We start from the raw sequence: 15,888 nt of genomic DNA, 5'->3' as shown, positions 1-15,888 counted from the left end.
CGTGTATGGAATGAACTGCCAGAAAAGTGGTGGAGGCTAGTACAATTGCAACATTTGGAAGGGTATATGAATAGGAAGAGTTTGGAGGAATATGGGCCCGGTGCTGGCAGTTGGGACTAGATTAGATTGGGATATCTGGTCAGCATGGACGGATTAGACCAAAGGGTCTGTTTCTGTGCTGTACATCTCTATGACTATATGACAAAATGGTTATATATAAATGGCAATTTTGAAAGGTCTGACCACAATCTGCAAAAAAAAGCAATCATATCAAACAAAGAATTGCAGATGCTGGAAATCTGAAACAAAAACAACTTGCAAGAGAAGCTCAGCAGATCTGGCAGCATCTGTGAAAAGAAAATGGACTTAACATTTCAGATCCATTGGCCCTTCTTCAGAACTAGTAGTAGCTAAAAAAAAAAGCAGGGGTGAGGGAGATGTAAAGGAGTAAGCAATGGATGGAAAACAGAACCCAGAGGCAGAATAAGGCAATTAGATAGACAAAAGGATTATGATAAGGCAGGGAGAAAGACAAACTGTGAATAGAGACCATAAGTATACAAAAATGGTTTGGTTGTGCTCAAAGCAGCCAATGTGACAGATATGGGTATGTATAAACGGCATGGAAGATGTTCAGACCCTAAAATTATACAACTTAATATTGAGTTCTGAAAGCTGCAAGGTTGCTACACAGAAAATGAGATACTGTTTTTCCACCTTGTGCTGAGCCTCAATGGAGCACTGCAGCAATACAACCTTTCTCCCCAACATTCTTTTTTAATGTCACTCAAACCCAGTGAAATACATATCACTGTTTTTATTTGTATCCTTCCTTTTTCAATGACTTTTTACAGTTTTGTGGACCCCAATTCCTTTTCAATTCTGGCAGCCAGAAGACGTCTACAAAGTCTAACAATCTGAAGATTCTACAAACAAACAAACTGCCCTTCCATAGTTACTGCTTCTTCAGGATGCACTCCATGTTGTAAGAAAGACACAACAGGTCATGACCATTTGAGATGTTTTTGAACTCTATATTGCAGGGTGTCACTGGAACAAACATGACAGTGAAAATGCATCTTGAGCAAATGGCCTGCTGAATGAGTGTTCTGGTGCACACTTGGTTCTCATCATAATTCTATGGAGTCATTGTTTATTTCTCCAGAAAGGGATGAGAAACCCTGTGCCAAGCATAGCCTTCTCCCCTCCGGAGTGGTGGGGCAATGGGCATTGGAGGTGGTTTGAATAGGTGCTGCAGATTAGATTGATGCAAATGGACTAATCATGGGAGCTATCAAGAAACTGTACACCAACATAAAGTTCCTGCTTTTATTTACTTCTTTCATGGGATCTGAGAATTGTTGACATGGACAACATTTGCTGCATGTTGAACTAAATGGCTTGCTAGGCCATTTCAGAACATAGTCAGAGTCAGTCACATCACTATGGGTCTGAGTTCTCATGTTGGCCAGACCAGGAATGAAAATCAGACGTTCTTCCCTGACAGACATAGTGAATGCAAAGCAGCTAATATTCTGGGGGTGGTAGGCCTTCTTGTCAATAAGTAGTCACGGCTGTTCCATGGGTGCTGTGATGACAACATGGGGACAGTTAACAACAATCCAGCTGTACTTTTGTGAATCCAGTGATGATAGTGAAAACATGTGCTGTCTGAACAGCATTATTCCTTCACTTCTGAATCTGATGTTTAGTGCAGCCTTGGAAACGTGCAGTGATGCCTCCACTGGCTTCCTGATATCCAAAGCATTTGAGTTCTAATCAGATTATTGATTGTTCCTGCAAAAGCTTTCTTTGTTTCATGCACCTATCCTGGTTCATCAACATATGTGGCTGGTGTGAGGAAACAGATCCTAAATCCTGTACACCTCTGTGATAATTTGGAACAGGTAAATTGTTGGACTTAGAACAAGCCCTTTAACAATCTTGATTGATCTTAACTATATGTGGGTGACTTTGCAGGTCCCCTGTTCCCCCACTTTTATCAAGTTTTCCAATATCATGAACACTGACAGGAAGCTATCATGTGAGATTTTGGCACTATTTGCTTTGGGCACCTGCCTCCATTCAGATCGGATCAGCAAAAATCTGACCCCTAGAGCTCATGAATTAATTCCTCAATGGTGTATACATTTCACTTCAATGACCTGACATTGCTTTGCAAACAACAATGTAATAGTTTTGTATTTCTTGAGACATGTAGTGCTTTGGAAAGAAAATATCTTTTTTTTCAAACTCTTTAAAGACTATTTTAAAACAAATATTCAAAGTATGAGGCACTTACATCTCGCCTTATAAACAAAGTGCAATGGCATAGTGGTAATGCCACTAAATTAATAATCTGGAGGCCTACCTAATGCTCCAGGCACATGTATTTAACTCCCACAAGAAAAACTGGTCGAATTTATCTTGAATTGATAAATCTGGAATAATTGGTAGTGTGGTATAGAATTTGGGTTCTGCTAAGATGAGGCAAGAAGTTGAACCTTTTCATCTTGCTGTAATCAGGGCTAGGATGCAAGGAGCAGAATTGAAAAAAGGGACACCAATTCATAAAGCATGAGAAGAAAGTACTGTTTGGTTGAGTGATCTTTATCATGGAGGTGTAGTAGGAACAGTTGACAGTAGATCTTGTTCTCAGAACAGGCAAGTAGACCCTGCCTAGGCTATCTGTTATGGGAATACTGCAAAGAGTGGCAGTATCCATGACCCTTTATTTACCAGCCAAAAAAGGTGCAATGTATCTATGAATTTCCTCTATTTACAGAATAGTCATGACAAACATTGATCAGCAAGTTCGAGAGTAACATTCCATGATATAACTCTTAATCCCCAGGTTTCCTGGCAGAATTGCACATTTGTAATGTCCACAATCTTGAACATGGTCTTAGTTTTCAAGCAACATCCTGTCCTTTGGTATTTATTGAGTACATTCAATTTTAAATTCACAGCGGAGACCACATAATTGTTGAAGTTATATTTTTGTGTTTTGCTTTTGTGCTTTGTTATCATGGTACAATGTCCACATGGTGCAGGGTGTACCTTTAATATCAATAATTTTGCAGAATAACATTTATTATTACCTTGTAACTGAAAATCATGTTTTTCAATCCATTGCTGGTTGTCATTTCCATTACCAGAAAAAAGTGTTCTTGTCTTATTAGGGGAATTTTAAATTATATTACGAAGTCTCACAATTTGAACAAGAAAATATAAAAATGTTGCAGTAGAATGTAATGCCAAGCTGAAAGAAAAGGAGTCTAGGTTGATTAAAAAAAGTCAATGTATAATTACAAGAAAACAAAACAAAACAATGGATGCTGAAGATCTGAAACACGCTAAAACAGAAATTGCTGGAAAAACTCATTGAGTCTGGCAGCATCTGTTGAAGGTTAACGTTTTGAATCCAGTAATTCTTCTTCAGAACTGATATGAAAGGTTTAATGTGTAAGTACAATTACATAAAGAACTTAGTTACTATCTTTGTACAAAAAAGTAAAATTATTTTGAAAAATTTTGACCGGCACTTTGAGATGCTGCCTTTAATAGATTCACTGCAGTCATGTATTTCTCAAAAATATCAGACACAAACAAGAAAACTTTTAATACAATTAATGTAGTTACTTTCTTAATTTTGATAATTTTTTTGGTTAATTGTGATAGTGATCCAATGGTAACTGTAAGGTACTTTGTTTGCATATATGTAGAATTGAATTTTGTGTTTTCATTTTCTTTTAATTTATACCAATTCTTCCCAGAATCTTCCTGGAGTCATGCATTTTCATGCTTCAGATTTTGTGTGACCCCGGCTAAAAAAATTGGCAGTGTGGGAGATTGAGTTGTAGAGGTGAGGATGCAGTGCCCCTGTATCACCCACCCATCTCTCCTTTCATTCACCACCACCCCAACTCTCCCTCCCTTTACCATCTCCCTATCTCTCCCCCTCCATCACGAGTCCTATCCATCCCTTTGTTCACCATCATCTCATATCTCCCTTCCTTCATCGCTTCTCTAATCTCTCCCTGGCATCAAATTATCCCTCCCTTCACCATCTTCACATCCGTCCTTCTCTTCCCAGCCTTCCTTTCTCCCTTCTTCACCACCTTCATATTTCCCTCCTTCACCGTCAACCCCATACCTCCTTCCCTTCACCACATTCCCCTCTCTACCATCTCACACCTCCCCCCCCCCACTCCCCTCCCCAATACAGTGGTTAATGAAAAAACATGGAATCTTCCCATAAAGGCTGTTGCACAGCAGGAATCTGGCACCATCAAATAATCAATTAAGCCATGCCCTTCAATGAATGCCTCCACAAAGTAAGCATTTCAAAGGTGCCACACAGCTGTCCGGGATCAATCTGATCTCCACAGCTGTCATTGCTGCTTCAGAGCTTGGTGACCCCAGAGTTTTGCGTCTCAACCCCATTTGGGAAACCTCAACTAGTAGATTTGAATTTGGACTGTAGCAACAAGAAATGAAATAGTTACAAAAACAGAAGTTGCTGGAAAAGCTCAGCATGTCTGGCAGCATCTGTGAAAAGAAATCAGAGTTAACATTTCAGATCCAGTGACCCTTCCTCACAACTGATGCTGCCAGAACTGCTGAGCTTTTCCAGCAACTTCTGTTTTTTGTTTCCAATTTACAGCATCTGGAGTGAAATAATAATATGATTAGCTCAATTATAAACAAGTTCATATCTGAAATTTTATCCGGGCTACCTCAATTCTGGACATATTGTCCATTATAACTCTTCTTATTATTAAGAGGATTATAAGAAATACAAATTGGATTGAACTATAACGTTCCTCAGCATCGCAGGCCATTTAATAGAATCTTTTGCTATAAATTCTGTGTCTTGAGAGATCCAAGAAGGCAATGATCCAGTAAGTCTGTCCTGATGAGCTCTGCACCAGAACCCAAACAAAGTGATGCATTCACCCTCCCTTTCTTACCTTTTGTGGTAAAAATTGGTAGCTTTTAATCCCCAGAATTGCTGTATGTTAGTTTTAAGTGAGTAGGAAAAACGATTAAGGGAAAAGGATGACAAGAATTGTAACCAGCAGGGCATTCCTCTGCAGCAACGGATATGCCTGCGGCCGCAGCATTCAGCTCTGTGAATGCCCCAGGGGACTTGCCTGTGGAGTTGAGCCTAGTCTCGGAATTCGTGAAACTCTGAGAGAAGATTGATGGAGGAGACTGGACCCATGCTGGAACCAATCTCAGCCGTGCTATAGAAGCATAACCAAAAAATCCAGCGTCTCAGGCAGCGCGTCATGCAGGTGGAACAGCGGAGCGCGGCTCCTGAAACTGTGGCAGAATCCTCAGCGGGTCGGATCCTGACCTTGGAGCAATAACTACAGGCCTTAGTAGAGCAGGTTGATGACCTTGAAAATCGAGGCCGTCAGAAGAACGTCTGCTGGTTGGCTGCCGGAATGGGAAGAAGGCCAGTTTGTCAACTTCTTGGAGCAATGGCTCCTGCAGTTTTTGAAGCTGCAAGTCGGAGCGGGCCATGTGCAGGTCGAGCGAGCCTGCCGAGTCACAGTGCACGTGCCCGGATTGGACCAGCAACCCTGCCCGGTCCTAGTGCGACTCTGGCACTATAGAGATAAACAAATGGTGCTGGAAACTTCGGGAGCACTGGGGAAGGACCCACAAGCTCTGATATACAAAGGATCACGAACTATGTTTTTCCAAGATGTTTCTGCGGCTGTGGTCTGCAAGAAGAAGACCTTTGATGAGGTAAAAGAAAGCTGAGGGATCTGAATATTCAGCAATCCGGAAGATATCCGGAATATTATGTTTCAGCCTAAGAGGGTCAGTTTTTAATTTTGACTCACCGGAAAAGGCAAAGGAATCCCTGGACACCTTAAAATAGACTGGCTGGTTCAATAATACTGACAATAGTGTTCACTTTGTTTTCTCTGTAGTTTGCCTGGTTCACCTGGTTTTAATATGTAGGGTTCCCATTTTTTCTCTCTTTTCTCCTTTCTTCCTCCCCTCCCATTATCCTTTATTTTTCTATCATTTCCTTTTCGTTTCTGTCTTTTGTACGGGATAGGGGTGGTGGGGGGTTGAGGGTTGGGGGAGGCAGGGGTTTTAATTTTTTTTACCAGGATTGCTTCGTGTCAAAGTATGGATGGGATGGATTGAATGGCAACTTCTAATTTTCTTGTTGTAAGACAAGTGTAATTTTTTAAAACTTTGTTTTGCCCAGGTTTGGGGTGTGGCTTCAGCTGGAAGAATTAGATTAGCATGGCCCCTGCGCAAGGATGACACGCAAATTCGTGAAGCGTTCCAAATTTTTACCTCTCCGTCCCCACCCCACTCCAGCCTATCACCCTCACCTTGACCTCCTTCCACCTATCACATCTCCATCGCCCCTCCCCCAAGTCCCTCCTCCCTACCTTTTATCTTAGCCTGCCTGGCACACTCTCCTCATTCCTGATGAAGGGCTTATGCCCGAAACGTCGAATCTCCTGTTCCTTGGATGCTGCCTAACCTGCTGTGCTTTAACCAGCAACACATTTTCAGTTCAGCTAGAAGAAACCATGGAGGGGTTAGTGTGTAAAAATAAGCACCACCTGTGGGCAAAGGGGAAAGTCTCCTCTTATTTATATTATATGTTGGTTCATTGTAGAAGTAGTTATACAGTCATAGAGTCATAGAGATGTACAGCATGGAAACAGACCCTTCGGTCCAACTCATCCATGCCGAACAGATAGCCCAACCCAATCTAATCCCACCTGCCAGCACCTGGCCCATAACACTCCTAACCCTTCCTATTCATATACCCATCCAAATGCCTCTTAAATGTTGCAATTGTACCAGTCTCCATCACATCTCATTCCATATATGTACCACCCTCCGTGTGAAAAAGTTGCCCCTTAGGTCTCTTTTAAATTTAAAGTCTGGTTGAAGATTTGTAGCTCGGGTGTCCGTTGTTGTGGTTCTGTTCGCCGAGCTGGAAGTTTTTGCTGCAAACGTTTCGTTCCCTGGCTAGGGAACATCATCAGTGCTATTGGAGCCTCCTGTGAAGCGCTGCTTTGATGTTTCTTCCGGTATTTATAGTGGTTTGTTCTTGCCGCTTCCGGGTGTCAGTTTCAGCTGTAGTAGTTTGTATGTGGGGTCCAGGTCGATGTGTCTGTTGATGGATGTTCTTGCCGCTTCCGGGTGTCAGTTTCAGCTGTAGTGGTTTGTATATGGGGTCCAGGTCCATGTGTCTGTTAATGGAGTTTGTGGATGAATGCCATGCCTCTAGGAATTCCCTGGCTGTTCTCTGTCTGGCTTGTCCTATGATGGTAGTGTTTTCCCAGTCAAATTCATGTTCCTGGTTGTCTGAGTGTATGGCTACTAGGGATAGCTGGTCGTGTCGTTTTGTGGCTAGCTGATGTTCATGGATGCGGATTGTTAGCTGTCTTCCTGTTTGTCCTATATAGTGTTTTGTGCAGTCCTTGCATGGTATTTTGTAAACTACGTTAGTTTGGCTCGTGCTGGCTATTGGGTCCTTTGTTCTAGTGAGTTGTTGTCTGAGTGTGGAAGTTGGCTTGTGTGCTGTTATGAGTCCTAAGGGTCGCAGTCGTCTGAACTGACAGCCAGACTACTGCGACCCTTAGGACTCATAACAGCACACAAGCCAACTTCCACACTCAGACAACAACTCACTAGAACAAAGGACCCAATAGCCAGCACGAGCCAAACTAACGTAGTTTACAAAATACCATGCAAGGACTGCACAAAACACTATATAGGACAAACAGGAAGACAGCTAACAATCCGCATCCATGAACATCAGCTAGCCACAAAACGACACGACCAGCTATCCCTAGTAGCCATACACTCAGACAACCAGGAACATGAATTTGACTGGGAAAACACTACCATCATAGGACAAGCCAGACAGAGAACAGCCAGGGAATTCCTAGAGGCATGGCATTCATCCACAAACTCCATTAACAGACACATGGACCTGGACCCCATATACAAACCACTACAGCTGAAACTGACACCCGGAAGCGGCAAGAACATCCATCAATAGACACATCGACCTGGACCCCACATACAAACTACTACAGCTGAAACTGACACCCGGAAGCGGCAAGAACAAACCACTATAAATACCAGAAGAAACATCAAAGCAGCGCTTCACAGGAGGCGCCAATAGCACTGATGATGTTCCCTAGCCAGGGAACGAAACGTTTGCAGCAAAAACTTCCAGCTTGGCGAACAGAACCATCTCTTTTAAATCTTTCCCCTCTCACCCTAAACTTATGCCCTCTAGTTGTGGACTCCCCAGCCCCAAGGAAAAGACTTTGTCTATTTATCTTATCCATGCCCTTCATAATTTTGTAAACCTCTATAAGGTCTCCCCTCAGCCTCTGACGCTCCAGGGAAAACAGCCCCAGCCTGTTCAGCCTCTCGCTGTAGCTCAGATCCTCCAACCGTGGCAACATCCTTGTAAATCTTTTCTGAACCCTTTAAAGTTTCAAAACATCTTTCTGATAGGAAGGAGACCAGAATTGCACACAATATTTCAACAATGTCCTGCGCAGCTGCAACATGACCTCCCAACTCCTGTACTCAATACTCTGACCAATAAAGAAAAGCATACCAAATGCCTTCTTCACTGTCCTATCTACCTGCGACTCCACTTTCAAGGAGCTATGAACCTGCACTCTAATGTCTCTTTGTTCAGTAACACTCCCTAGGACCTTACCATTAAGTGTATAAGTCCTGCTAAGATTTGCTTTCTCAAAATGCAGCACCTCGCATTTATCTGAATTAAACTCCATCTGCTACTTCTCAGCCCTTTGGCCCATCTGGTCAAGACCCTGTTGTAATCTGAGGTAACCCTCTTTGCTGTCCACTACACCTCCAATTTTGGTGTCATCTGCAAACTTACTAACTGTACCTCTTATGCTCGCATCCAAATCATTTATGTAAATGACAAAAAGTAAAGGGCCCAGCAATGATCCTTGTGGCACTCCACTGGTCACAGGCCTCCAGTCTGACAAACAACCCTCCACCACCTCTGTCTTCTACATTTGAACCAGTTCTGTATCTAAATGGTTAGTTCTCCCTGTATTCCGTGAGATCTAACCTTGCTAACCAGTCTCCCATGGGGAACCTTGTCGAATGCCTTACTGAAGTCCACATCTACTGCTCTGCCCTCATCAATCTTCTTTGTTACTTCTTCAAAAAACTCAATCAAGTTTGTGAGACATGCTTTCCCACGCACAAAGCCATGTTGCCTATCCCTAATCAGTCCTTGCCTTTCCAAATACATGTACATCCTGTCCCTCAGGATTCCCTCCAACAAGTTGCCCACCGCCGAGGTCAGGCTCACCAGACTATAGTTCCCTGGCTTGTCTTTACTGCCCTTCTTAAACAGTGGCACCACATTTGCCAACCTCCAGTCTTCCGGCACCTCACGTGTGACTATCGATGATACAAATATCTCAGCAAAAGGCCCAGCAATCACTTCTTTAGCTTCCCACAGAGTTCTTGGGTACACCTGATCAGGTCCTGGGGATTTTTCCACCTTTAACCGTTTCAAGACATCCAGCACTTCCTCCTCTGTAATCTGGACATTTTGCAAGATGTCACCATCTCTTTCCCTACAGTCTATATCTTCCATATCCTTTTGCACAGTAAATACTGATGCAAAATATTAATTTAGTATCTTCCCCCATTTTCTGTGGCTCCACACAAAGGCTGCCTAGCTGATCTTTGAGGGGCCCTATTCTCTCCCTCGTTACCCTTTTGTCCTTAATATATTTGTAAAACCCCTTTGGATTCTCCTTAATTCTATTTGCCAAAGCTATCTCATGTCCCCGTTTTGCCTTCCTGATTTCACTCTTAAGTGTACTCCTACTTTCTTTATACACTTCTAAGGATTCACTCGATCTATCCTGTCTATACCTAACATATGCTTCCATCTTTTTCTTAACCAAACCCTCAATTTCTTTAGTCATCAAGCATTCCCTATACCTACCAGCCTTCCTTTTCACCCTGACAGGAATATACTTTCTCTGGATTCTTGTTATCTCATTTCTGAAGGCTTACCATTTTCCAGTCGTCCCTTTACCTGAGAACATCTGCCTCCAATCAGTTTTCAAAAGTTCTTGCCTAATACCATCAAAATTGGCCTTTCTCCAATTTAGAACTTCAACTTTTAGATCTGGTCTATCCTTTTCCATCACTATTTTAAAACGAATAGAATTATGGTCGCTGGCCCCAAAGTGCTCCCCCACTGACACGTCAGTCACCTGCTCTGCCTTATTTCCCAAGAGTAGGTCCAGTTTTGCACCTTCTCTAGTAGGTATATCCACATACTGAATCAGAAAATTGTCTTGTACACACTTAAGAAATTTCTCTCCATCTAAACCTTTAACACTATGGCAGTCCCAGTCGATGTTTGGAAATTTAAAATCCTCTACCATAACTAACCTATTATTCTTACAGATAGCTGAGATCTCTTTGCAAGTTTACTTCTCAATTTCCCTCTGACTACTGGGCGTTCTATAATACAATCCCAATAAGGTGATCATCCCTTTCTTATTTCTCTCTCAGTTCCACCCAAAATAACTTCCCTGGATGTACTTCCGGGAATATCCTCCCTCAGCACAGCTGTTATGCTATCCCTTATCAAAAATGCCACTCTGCCCTCCTCTCTTGCCTCTCTTTCTATCCTTCCTGAAGCATTTGTACCCTGGAACAATAAGCTGCCAGTCCTGCCCATCCCTGAGCCATGTTTCCATAATTGCTATGATATCCCAGTCCCATGTTCCTAACCGTGCCCTGAGTTCATCTGCCTTCCCTGTTAGGCCCCTTGCATTGAAATAAATGCAGTTTAATTTATTAGTCCTACCTTGTCCCTGCCTGCCCTGACTGTTTGACTCACTTCTGTTCTCAGCTGTACCTGTCTCAGATCAATCTCTTTCCTCACTATATTCCTGGGTCCCACCCCCCTCACCTTACTAGTTTAAATCCTCCCAAGCAGTTGTAGCAAATTTCCCTGCCAGTATATTAGTCCCCTTCCAATTTAGGTGCAATCCGTCCTTCTTGTACAGGTCACTTCTACCCCAAAAGAGATTCCAATGATCCAAAAATGTGAATCCTTCTCCCATACACCAGCTCCTCAGCCATGCATTCATCTGCTCTATCCTCCTATTCCTGCCCTCACTAGCTCATAGCACTGGGAGTAATCCAGATATTATTACCCTTGAGGACTTCCTTTTTAAATTTCTGCCAAACTCTCTGTAATCTCCCTTCAGAATCTCAATCTTTTCCCTTCCTATATCGTTGGTTCCAATGTGGACAATGACCTCCTGCTGGCCCCTCTCCCCTGTGAGAACATTCTGCACCTTCTCTGAGACATCCTTGATCCCGGCACCAGGGAAACAACACACCATTCTGCTTTTTCTCTGCTGGCCACAGAAATGTCTGTCTGTACCTCTGACGGCAGAATCCCCTAACACAATTGATCTATTGGAAGCCGACCTACCCCTCGTTGCATTAGAACCAGTCTCAATACCAGAAACGCGTGCTACGTTCCCCTGAGAATCTGTCACCCCCTTCATTTTCCAAAACAGCATACCTGTTTGAAATGGGTATATCCACAAAAGACTCCTGCACTAGCTGCCTACCTCTCTTACACTTCCTGTAGTTAACCCATCTATGTGACTGTATCTGAGACATTCCCCCCTTCCTATAACTGCCATCTATCACATACTGTTGCTGTTGCAATTTCCTCAACGCTTCTATCTGTCTCTCCAACCCGATCCACTCGATCTGATAAGATTCGCGTCCAACAGCGTTTGTGACAGATATAATCCGCAGTAACCCTTAAACTCTCTTTAAAGTCCCACATCTGACAAGAAGTATATATCACTGCAAAGACCATTTTTGCACCTTCACAATCTACCCAGAAAATAACACCGTCTTATTCCTCTACAAACACTGCCCCAGGTTAAATTAATAGCTATGACTTATATTCTTAAGTTTAATCAAGAGACTTATCTCCAAAAACATACCATCAAGAAAGAATCCACTATACTCCATTGTTATAAGTTTTGATTTGGTAGTTTTGATAGTTGTATTTTCAAGTTTATATGAACTGTTTACTGTTTTGAATCGACACGCTATAATGGGATTCTTCCTCCTGCAAGGTCACGGACTGTTTTGGACAGCTGCAGCTAACCGTTCGTTTAAATGGTGCACCTGCAATGTTAAGGGTAGTCATTCACCAATTAAGAGAAGAGTACTGTGCCCAGTTCTGGTCACCCTGTTTGATTAGATTAGGTTAGATTAACTACAGTGTGGAAACAGGCCCTTCGTCCCAACAAGTCCATACCGACCCTCCGAAGACTAACGCACCCAGGCACATTTCCCTACCATACATTTACTAATGCACCTAACACTAGAGGCAATTTAGCATGGCCAATTCACTTGACCTGCACATCTTTGGATTGTGGGAAAAAAAACAGAGTACCCAGAGAAAACCCATACAAACATTGGAAGAATGTGCAAGCTCCACACAGACAGTTGCCTGAGGCGGGAATCAAACCCGGGTCCCTGGCGCCGTGAGGCATCTTTTATTGCTTGCATGCAAGCAGACCCAAGCAGCAGGATCAGAGAGCCCTTGCCTGGAGAGTCTGAAGCAAGCAGTTGCAATTACACTTTTATACGTAAATCGGCATCCCCTTTTGTAGCAAAACATTTTTGCTATAAATTCTGTGTCTGATGATCTTGTTCCACAGCTATCTGTTGAAGGAGCAGTGCTTAAAAAGCTAGTACTTCCAAATAAACTTGTTGTACTATAACCTGGTATCATGTGATTTATATGGATATGGTTAGCCAAGTTGGTGATTTCCTCTGAGTTATCGGGGATTCCTGACCTGATGAGGGCACAGGTGCCACCTTTCTCGGCTAAGATTCAGTCCAGAGCTATGTGATTCTGCATAGTGGTGGCAGGTATAGCAACCATTTCATCATTAATCTCACCAAGGGCCTGAGAGGTGTCATTGGCTATCTGTTCTAGGATAGCTACCATATTGATAGATTCTCGAGCTAACTTGGCTGTACTGTATGGGGGAAGCAAATTAGCAAAGAATAGTTCTGATTCTGTAATTGCCTTCTGTAGTAGTTTGTGAACTGCGGACTGAACTTCAGAGAAGTTATAAAAGTGACGCACGAATGGCTCTACAAAAGCACGGTAACAAGAACCTGCCTATAAGGGGAGCAACCAGCCTTGTGTCCACAAACAAAATACATGTCATTGTATGGGACAAACAGTAATATAGTTAGAAAACCAGACATGGTCAAACGTTTCTGATGACGTGAGGATGGAAGTAAGTTTAGGTGGAGGCCAAGGGTAAGGCATGACTTTAAAATATTGAGTGCAATTGCTGTGACCTGCAGATCAACCCCTAGGATCAGATCTAATGAGGCAAATAGAGCCTGCAGTTTTCCCACCTTTTGATGTATTAGTCATGGTGGTAAATGGCGTGTATGAAAGGTATCAAACTTGAGTTGATACCAATTCTTAAAGACAGAATGCCAATTATTTTGGGCATGATTAATGTCTACCCAATATATCCCTCTCTCCACCAACACCCTCGACGTTTTCAGGGAGAGTTGGGCACTGCAGGGTATGTTTTATTTCCCTCTTCAGTTCTATTTTGATTTACTCCCTGCCATCCTTTCACCTTTTTTGATCACGCAGCATTGCCCTTTGATGAGAAAGGCACTGCTTGTCACTGGCCACTCGCGTGTTTCCTTTCTTCCTGGTGGTGGAATATAAATAAAGATTTCTCCACTCATTCTTCACTGTGTCCTAACCTGCACACACATGATATGGGTGCTGGGGAAAAAAATAAGCACTAACATTGTTAGGCGGTAGTGTGGGTGTTATATATGTATATGTAAAGCTATGAGATTAGAAAAAAAATCCCTCTCTCTGCAGAAGATATGACAGCCATGCAAACCCCAGTCATCAGGGATTCATTCTGGCAAGTGACCCATTCTGCCACTTCAGATACATTGAAAGCAATGGGTCTGAGGGGGATGCCGCCTTTTGAATATATGGAAACATGTGAGTAAACCCAGCAAGTGGAGCTGATAAGTACGACTAGAATACATACACGACATATACAAAAAGGTATTGATGCCTTTTAATCAGTCCTTTCCCCACGAGATGAATCAGTGTAGTTATAAGTCCCAAAAATAACATCAGCTTTATGGTAAATCAGAGATCATGGTTCTCTTGATGAGAGATATAGTGGAAGTGTGACAGTCTGTGTGTGCTGCTCATTTTGCCTAGCCCTTCTGGGGATGGTGTCAGTGCTGGCTTAACATGTGATGCATGGATCCATGTGGGCTTTCCTTCTATCTTCACCTCCATGTGGGTCACCAATCATATTCGTAATGGCCCTTCCCACCTGGACTCCAAACAGTTGTTTCGGCAGAATGAATTCACAAACACAGTTCTCAGGTTGGTATATGTGACAGCTTTCTTTTGTAACTTCTTGTTGAGCTTCAATAATCTGTGAAAACTTTAAAAAATTTGGTTAATGTTATGTAGTAGTTTAACAAAGTTTCATCCATGCTATAGATGTCATTGGCTAACTGGTAAGAGGAGTATTTATTGGCAGTTTCAATCAGTCTACCCATTATTATCTAGTGAGAGGACAGTCCTGTTACCCTGTTAGGACTTTCACACACTTGACATCAAGTAGGAGCATGACAGGTGATGTTTGCTCAGTAGTCCTTTTGAGCAGTTCCTTAACCACCTATCCAATAAAATGTGGACTATTGTCACTTGATATTTGTTCTGGCACTGCGAAACGTGGTGTGACCTTAGCTACCATTGTAGTGTCATTTTTCCAGATAGGATAAGCTTCCACTCACTGGAAAATGCATCTAGAATAGCTAACACGTAATTAAAGCCCATGAATTTAAGCATTTGAATAAAGTCCATTTGCAAGTGCACAAAGGGCCCCATGTTTGGGACTGTGAAGCAGGCTGGACTCTTGGAGTTTTCCTCACATTATATTTTTGAAATACCACGCACTTATCGTTTCAGCTATCATTGCGAAACCATGCCAGGATTGCTGTATAGTACTATCATCCACCTCCCCCCCCCCCCCCCCCCCTTTGCCCACATGCCTAAAATGGTCACACGTGCAAACAAGCAGGGTAACAAGGCAGAGCGTGCCACCACGTGGCAATCATGGGAGACCCATAAGCCGTCTGGCTATTGGAGATATCCTGCAACTTGCCATGCAGATTGTTCAGTAGTGCTGGATTCTGACTGAAGGGTGTAAATATCTGCAAGGGAAAGGGTGAAACTATCAGGGGCAGCTGGACAAGGCGTAGGTGTACCACAATACCAGAATGTCCTGCGGCTGCTACCTTGGCTCCAAGATCAGAGTGAGAATTTCCTAAGGAGACATTGTCAGTGGAATTAATGTGAGCCAAGCATTTAACAATAGCCAGAGCTGTTGGAAGTTGTACGGTCTTCAAGAGGTTCTAAATAAGTGGCCCATGTTTAACGGGAAGTCCCAAAGAGGTGAAGGATCCCTCAGCTTTCCAAAGTTTACCAAAGCCATGCACCATCCCGAAGGCATAGCCGGAATCCGTAAAGATGGTGGCCATCTGACATCTAGCGAGGATACATGCATGAGTGAGGGCAAAGAGCTCTGCCTCTTGAGACAAACATGTAGGGGGAGGTAAGATTTGACAATCTGTGTCCAGATAGTATCACCAGATTGCAAACCCACTGTGGGAGAAGTCATGCAGAAGCTGTCCATGTAATATGATGGCCGGGTTGAAGAGCAGGTAATCCTGCAAAGTTGGCCTCTGACGGAT

General features: G+C 42.9%; 1 protein-coding gene and 1 pseudogene across 4 annotated transcripts in view; both read left to right on the top strand.

Moving 5' to 3' along the window:
- The window catches only part of rpgrip1l (RPGRIP1 like), a 240,230-nt gene that overhangs the window by 5,307 nt on the left and 219,035 nt on the right, over positions 1–15,888 (top strand). The gene's annotated exons all lie outside the window — the stretch shown is intronic.
- On the top strand, positions 6,231–6,325 carry LOC132824089 (U6 spliceosomal RNA; annotated as a pseudogene).

Source organism: Hemiscyllium ocellatum, chromosome 17 (genome assembly GCF_020745735.1).
Source record: "Hemiscyllium ocellatum isolate sHemOce1 chromosome 17, sHemOce1.pat.X.cur, whole genome shotgun sequence".
Classification (NCBI taxonomy): Eukaryota; Metazoa; Chordata; class Chondrichthyes; order Orectolobiformes; family Hemiscylliidae; genus Hemiscyllium; species Hemiscyllium ocellatum.
Note: the sequence above shows the minus strand (reverse complement) of the source record. Positions and strands in the feature narration are given on the sequence as shown.